This window comes from Lipophrys pholis (genome assembly GCF_963383615.2).
Source record: "Lipophrys pholis genome assembly, chromosome: 2".
In the NCBI taxonomy this organism is placed as follows: domain Eukaryota; kingdom Metazoa; phylum Chordata; class Actinopteri; order Blenniiformes; family Blenniidae; genus Lipophrys; species Lipophrys pholis.
In genome coordinates, this window is record NC_137636.1 from 1,984,377 (window position 1) to 1,992,038 (window position 7,662).

The following is a 7,662-nucleotide window of genomic DNA, read 5'->3' on the forward strand; positions in this document are numbered from 1 at the left end:
GTGTTGGACAAAGAATATAAAATGAATGAATTAAATCTTTTCAGCTTGATTTTTATATAGAAATGCTCACAAATGCAATGTAATGTTATATTAAGTAAATGAAGTTTTTAATAAGAAAGACTATCTCCATTCTAACCTGTGTTGAGGAATATTGCATGTGCCAGTGGAGGGTGGAGAGGAACGTTCAGCTCCCAGTTCAAAAATTCAGTTTGGTTACTGATTAGTTGACAAAGGGAGTCATTGGGAACAAGATTTGCAGTTCATTCACATCCTCATTCATTCATCTTGACTCCATGGTGGTCAGAAAGACAAGCCATGCTGCCAAAACTGTTGAGCCACTTCATTCCCTCGGTGTTGTCATCCAATCCAGCGTTTAGGCTCATTTGCTCCGGCTCAGCGGCTCTCCCTCCCCCAGTGTTTCTCTTTGCAGTTGGCTGAACGGTTTAGGGACGTCGCTCGTGTCCCTCGGTCAGAAACGCCTCTGTCAGCGGGGGCCCAGAGTCGCCGTGACACAACGTTTTCATTTACGGTGGCTGCTTGTGGAAACTCGATGCCCGAGCCATTCATGTCCGGCGCGGTTTAAATATTTCAACGCCGGTCCGTCGTGCCGCAATGCCTTGACTCTTGGACAAACACCAGTTCATCCATCAAGCCGCCGGCCGGCCGGCCGGCCAGCCGACAGTCTGAGCTCTGGACTCTCACCACAGAGACACACACATTTATCCAGAGAGCGAAGTAGAACCTCCACGGATCAGGGGGAAGAGTGTGACTGTGTCGTCCATGACGGCGAACCCGAGAGGTCGACGTTCGACTCTGACTTCAGGTCACGGTGAAGAAAATTCGCCCAGCGTGGGAGATAAATATAGCTCAACCTTTACAGCTGTCTCTGCACAACACCGGGAGCTGCACAGGGTCTATCCTACACATGGAGGTAGAACTCAACAACTCGCGGGAGCCAATCGGGGTTGGGCGTGAGCTGGCACATCAGGAAGAACTCCTTCAGACGACTGGAGCAGGAGAAGCAGCGACGCTTGTCCTCATCTTTCTACTTCAGCACAAGCAAATAGTCTGTTCTCTATAATCTCCTGGACGCTCTGTGTGTAAAGCTCTAGTTCAGAGGCGTCGTCGTATTCAGGACGAGCTGCAATAAAACCTTCCTGCTGCTCTGCCGCCGTGATGACAGTGAAAGATCCATGAAGAAAAAGACCAAACATCCAGTCTGACAGTCTGAATAGAGTCTGTGCAGATTGACACAATTCATTTCCCTTTCACACTTTGGTCTTAAATAATGGTCAATAATTATTTACATTTTTAAATTGTTTTGATCAAATTAAACCTGAGAGTGATATCTGCTCCAGGGAAAATCTGGAAAATATAAATCCAGTTTGATTCAAACTAAAAGTCTCGTTGGCCTTCGATTTAAAATCAGTTTAAACTATGAGCTGTCTCTCTATGTTGGCCTTCACCGGAACCGGAATAAAACTGTCACATGATCTTGCTTGTTGGTGGATGATTAAAATTAAAATTTAAAGATAATTATCTTGTCCATGGTTAGTGTTTGCTGAGATTAAGGTGAATGCAGCTGGTAGATCTGCTGATTGAAACTGTCCAATAACCCCCTTGTCTTCTGTCAGCCTTTGCTTGAGCCTGAGTTAGACTCAAAGATATTGAACTTTTGATCTTCTTTGGAGCCAAATTCAAACTTTTAGATAATATTTGCTTGTTTGGTTGACCTCTGCTGGAGCCTGATTTACACAAACAATAACCTTGTCATATTTTGTTCACCTTTGATAATAATATTAATAATAATAATAGGTGACTACAGGCTAATTAAAACTGTTAGATAACAATATTAATTTATATTCATATAACTATCATTTACTGGAGCCTGAATATCACTGACAGATCGCTTTCTTTTCTCAACCCTGAATGAATTTGTCAGGTAACCGTGACACTTATTAACTTGGGCTGCTCCCGATCGCCTAATTTCCAGGTCACAAAAAGAACCCGACTGATTATTGAAGAATAACAGAAGCACACTGATCGGAAAATCACTTGTTATTTTCTTTGCAGATAAAAGTAAAAGTGCAGAAGAAGGGAAAGAAAACTCTTGGAATAGTTCAACTCCAGAGCTGAGCTATGGATCTGTTAATTAATATTGATTTATTAATCATACCGCAAGAACAGAAAAGTGATATGAGGAAACATCATCTTGACAATAAACGAGTGGCATTGAAAAACAGGGACAGAAAAAAATCTGCACTTTTACTTTCTTTGAATCACAACTTAGTTGTAAATGTGCTGATATGGCCGTAACACTGTGGTGTTCCTGTGAGCTGAGCTGGCAGCGCCGAGTGGGTCAGTCTGAGGACTGATTCACTCGTTACCTTCAGCTGAACTTACATCAGTCAGTTAGAAGTCAAACGGTCAATGGTCCGTTTGAATTAATCACTCATTATTAAAGTCGGCTATTTTCAGCTGCACGCGCTCACAGCAGCAGGGTTGGCAGCAGAAATCAGCGTAACACCGGTTCTCAAAGGGATTTATGAAATGATGCAACAAGAGGCAGCAACAGAACTGATTAACTACCAACATAATGTAAACAAAACTGCTAAACTACCAACATAATGTAAACAAAACGGTTTAACTACCAACATAATATAAACAAAACTGATAAACTACCAACATAATATAAACAAAACTGTTTAACTACCAACATAATATAAACAAAACTGATCAACTACCAACATAATGTAAACAAAACTGATCAACTACCAACATAATATAAACAAAACTGTTTAACTACCAACATAATATAAACAAAACTGATCAACTACCAACATAATGTAAACAAAACTGATAAACTACCAACATAATATAAACAAAACTGATCAACTACCAACATAATGTAAACAAAACTGTTTAACTCCCAACATAATATAAACAAAACTGATAAACTACCAACATAGTATAAACAAAACTGATAAACTACCAACATAATATAAACAAAACTGATTAACTACCAACATAATATAAACAAAACTGTTTAACTCCCAACATAATGTAAACAAAACTGATAAACTACCAACATAATATAAACAAAACTGATTAACTACCAACATAATGTAAACAAAACTGATCAACTACCAACATAATTTAAACAAAACTGTTTACCTCCCAACATAATATAAACAAAAGTGATAAACTCCCTGGATCGTTGTTGTGTGACGGTGTGAATGAGTCGCAGTGTATAAACTGCTGATGCGGTGGAAAATCTCCTCGGTGTCGACGGGGATTAGCAAACTCACGTCATTGTTTTGGTTTGAAGCGTGAGCCGTGGACACGTCAGAGAGTCTTTTCTCCGCCACCTCGGGCGCAGCCCACTGCTGTCTTCCAGGAAAAGACCCCGTCGCTGAGACGCGTAAGGGGACACCTGACAGGCGACATTATCTCAGCACACGGTCAGAAGCTGCTCTCACATAATCCCGCCGGTGGATTTGGCAGCCGCCGTTTCCCCTCCACGTGGAAACCCGAGCCGGCCGTGTCGCGCGCCGGCGGCCCCTGAAACCCAATCAGTGTAGCCGCCCGCCGTCACACAGGCCCGCGGATGGAAAAGTTGTCAGCAACAATTGTTCTTGCTGCAATAGACAAACTGTTCTTTGGTGTCCACAAAATGTCAGCAGGTCTCGTGCCAGACAAACTCCGAGTGACTCAGGCCAGCGACCTCCCCTGGGGAACATTTACCAGCTTCTGCTCTCACATCCAGTACGGCCGACCTTGGACTCGCTCCCCTGGCAAACGCCTTTCACTCTCAATTTATTAAATTTGACAGTCAATGACATTGAACGGATTCGCTGTCAAGGAGGAATACTGCATTTTACAGTCTTGGTATTTTTATTTATCTCGGGTGGAGATGGAGAATACACTTGAAGAGTTGGAGACGAGTTAATAAAGACACCACCATTCAATAGGAAAGGACGATCAGAGACGAGTTCTAAAAAGCACTGAAATATATTTATTAATATTTTAAAAATGCTTTAAAATATATTTACCAATGCAATGCTACATTAGCAATAATTCAACAGAATGTAGTAGATTTACACTTTCTTATATATTAATCTCTTTTTGTAATAAATCAATATTCACATACTTTCTAGGAAATTATTTTATTACATTGACGATCACAAGATACCATAAAAATGTTTCATAAAACAAATTAAAATGTGATCAAATACTACATTCTGTAGTAACCAGCCAGAAAGTACCTATCCCATCTTTAATGCAATAAATTAAACAAAATAAAACAAGTGGCTAAAAATTTTACGGGACGTGGGGGGACGGGATGGGACGGGACGGGACGGGACGGGGTGGGACGGGATGGGACGGGATGGGACGGGATGGGACGGGACGGGATGGGACGGGATGGGACGGGATGGGACGGGACGGGGTGGGACGGGATGGGATGGGATGGGACGGGATGGGACGGGATGGGACGGGATGGGACGGGGTGGGACGGGATGGGATGGGATGGGACGGGATGGGACGGGACGGGGTGGGACGGGATGGGATGGGATGGGACGGGATGGGACGGGATGGGACGGGATGGGACGGGGTGGGACGGGATGGGATGGGATGGGACGGGATGAGGCGGGGAGGGACGGGGTGGGACGGGGTGGGACGGGATGGGGTGGGATGGAGCAGGACGGGACGGTGCGGTGCGGGGCTTAATAGAAAAGTTAAGTTAGGTATTCATCTATTATACATTTAATTTGATTTAAAAAATCTATGTATATATCTATAACTTATGAGAAAAAAACACACATAACGTGTGTAGAATGTGCATCATGCATTGAGTTTAGCCCCCCCCCTCCCTGAGGAAGTACTGGCTCCAGACCTGATGTCTGTGTACTCCATTGTTAACGTTTGTGGCATGTTGGTCTTTGTGTGTGTGTGTGTGGTTTCATTACAAAAACAAGCAACAGCGCCCACTAGTGGACCAATATGAACTCACATCATTTTTAATGTTTCCGCCATTGTCGTGTAAAAGGACATCGTTTTCAGAGCGTTGCTGTAAAAACATGAAATTACTCCCACAGTCCAAAAAACATGAACGTGTGACTGCATCCTGGGTTGGATGAAACAATATGAAGACGGAAGGATGGATCAATACTGATATAAATCGAATACAGGAAATGATATTGTGTTTTTAGAATCAGCTGACTGAGTCACATGACCCTGATCAGAGCGCCGCTTCTCAGAAACAGAACGGAGGAAGAAGCGGCTCACGTGGAACCGTCAGCGGTTTATCTCACAGCTGCTTTGAAGTGGAGAAACTTAAGCAGCTTGTTAGCTTTCAGATCTTCCTGCACACAGAGTGAGAGGAGAATCCCGGTCTGGGTTGTTTTATTAATCTGATAAGACTCTCTACGTGGGAATTCAATCCAAATTCCACCGCTCACAGCTTTCTCACAAACAGGAGGGGATCGGACACCGCCAGTGCTTTCACAGCTTTTCAGTGGTGGTAGTGGTTTCACCCGCGCCTCACCGCGACAAGTGTCCTGGTCTGATTCCAGCTTTTCAGTGGTGGTAGTGGTTTGACCCGCGCCTCACCGCGACAAGTCTCCTGGTCTGATTCCAGCTTTTCAGTGGTGGTAGTGGTTTGACCCGCGCCTCACCGCGACAAGTCTCCTGGTCTGATTCCAGCTTTTCAGTGGTGGTAGTGGTTTCACCCGCGCCTCACCGCGACAAGTGTCCTGGTCTGATTCCAGCTTTTCAGTGGTGGTAGTGGTTTCACCCGCGCCTCACCGCGACAAGTCTCCTGGTCTGAGTCCAGCTTTTCTGTGAGGAGTGTTTTCTCCAGATTCCTCCCACAGTGCAAAAACATGTGCTTGTAACTTGTGTGTGTGTTTTGTGTACTTTATAATATCCTTCATATCCTTCATCCAACAATGTTAGTGAAGGCCATTCACACTTTTCTTTTTGGAATATTTTAAAGACAGAGAAGAAAAACACCATTAGGTAAAAAAAAAAGAAATGATTTCAGCATTTCTTTAAACGGGATAAATCCCTCAGTGTATTTCTATAAATCATAATTCCATCATGTCTCTCACTTCTACTACATATTTGAGTGTAACTGTTCACATGCATGTACACCCGTACATATATCTGGATCGTGTAAACATCCTACCACACTTTATTAAAATCAATTTCATTTTTTAAATCTTCTCCTCGAAATGAACTCGCTGATAATTAATTATTATTATCTATTAGTTTTATTGCAATCCATCCACAAGTTTTTCAGTTCTAGTTAGTTAAAGGTATAAGAGTGTTTGTTGTTTTGAACTTGGGGATGTGAGAACGGAGTTCAGAGGTCAGATCATCTAAAACCAACTCTGGTCCGCTGAGGCGTCTCCGGATCAGGACCTCTGGCTCTGGCTCCTCTTCGCCGCCGTCTTCAGGTGGAGTCTATTTCTGCTCGCTTACAGGAAAACCTGCTTTTTCTGCGCTCATGCGGTGGAAGAGACAGAGCGGGTGAGACAGAGCGGGTGAGACAGAGCGGGTGAGCCAGCGTGTTCTTTGCTCGTACCGTCATCCGGATGGATTTCCCCCACACGGTTTCCCAGGAAGGCCTGAAGACGTCCAGCAGCTGTTCTGACCGCTGAGCTCCTCGTCAGCGCCATTCATTCTGCTTCAGGTCAGATCGAGGGAAACTCCCGCCGTCCTCCTACTTTCACCGGCTGTTCGTTCATTTTCTTATTTATTGAACAGACAAGCTATTACAGACGGCCTATTGAAAAGTCTCTTTAATTAAGCCTGCATTCCTTCTCCCTGTTTGTTCAATTTAGGAATTGTTTAATGAGCGCATTATTTTTAACGCCTCCAAACTCCACAATTTGAATTCAATCAAGCCTCTGTGGAATGAGCTGGACAGGCAGGTGAGTGTGGAGGCCACACCTGGTTACTTCCAGGACATGAAGGATCAGCTGGTGACATGTTGGACCAGACACAAGAGCTCATCTTCTGAAGTGGCATGAAGTCCATGTCTGGCGGGGTCAGAGCAAAGGAGAACGAAAGAGACCTAATCCCTGTTCACATGACATTTTCAAGTGAAAATGGAAAACTATGGGTGCCTGTTTACAAGGCGGTGGTGGAAACGCGGCTACTACGGAGCTCCACCACTGCAGTATGGAGCGAAGTCCAGGCCATTAAAAAAAAATAATAAAAAATTGTGATGGCAAAAAATGTATTTGAAACAGAATGTTCCCGGCTTCATCTTGAATTTTTAAAAATAAATAAATAAATCACGGTATTCAAATAAAAGATAAGTCTATGAAAGGTTTTTTCAACTTTAATATAATTTTGATTCGGCTCTGGGTTTTAATGTGTAAACGGTTGTCGTGTAAACGTGAAAATGTGAAAATGTTCTGAAACGAAAACACAGAATCGTGCGTTTGCACTTGAAACCATGTTAATGAGGCTTTAAACGGGTTCTGGCTGATCGCTATGTTCACAAAAATACGAACAAAAGCAGGTGATTAAATAAAAAAGAGAAGATTGCAACTCCTGTAGTAAATCAGCTAAAACGACTCATCAATCAAACTTCATTTCGCTAAAAAAAGGCAGACCACCCAACAAAAGGTGCCAATCAGGAACATGACCGGC